General features: G+C 59.2%; 1 protein-coding gene across 1 annotated transcript in view; it reads left to right on the forward strand.

Moving 5' to 3' along the window:
- The window catches only part of TENM4 (teneurin transmembrane protein 4), a 376,063-nt gene that overhangs the window by 290,890 nt on the left and 84,742 nt on the right, over nt 1–431 (forward strand). The window lies entirely within an intron of this gene.

Genomic DNA, 431 nt, shown 5'->3' on the forward strand with positions numbered 1-431 from the left:
AGAGTAGAGGGGGAGGAGGACCTCCCTCGACCTTCTGGCCACGCTCTTGATGCCCCCCAAGATGCCATTGGCCTTCTTGGCCACCAGGGCACATTGCTGGCTCATGGTCATCCTGTTGTCCACTAGGACTCCCAGGTCCCTTTCCACAGAGCTGCTCTCCAGAGGTCAGCCCCCAACCTGTACTGGTGCATGGGGTTATTCCTCCCCAGACGCAGTACCCAACACGTGCCCTGGCTGAACTTCATTACGTTTGCTGGCACAGTGGTTGCGCCCCGCATTGCTTGCTGCTGCTTTTGCTGCTGTGACTGCTCAGTGCCGTGCAGGCAAAACCAGATTTCTCTGCCTTCTCCCCCCTCCTCTCCCTCACCCCAGCTCCTTTGCTGGCAGCAGCAGCCACCCCGGCTTTCCCAATCTCTGATGTAACGCTGGCA

This window comes from Charadrius vociferus, unplaced genomic scaffold (genome assembly GCF_000708025.1).
Source record: "Charadrius vociferus isolate BGI_N301 unplaced genomic scaffold, ASM70802v2 scaffold1, whole genome shotgun sequence".
Taxonomy (NCBI): domain Eukaryota; kingdom Metazoa; phylum Chordata; class Aves; order Charadriiformes; family Charadriidae; genus Charadrius; species Charadrius vociferus.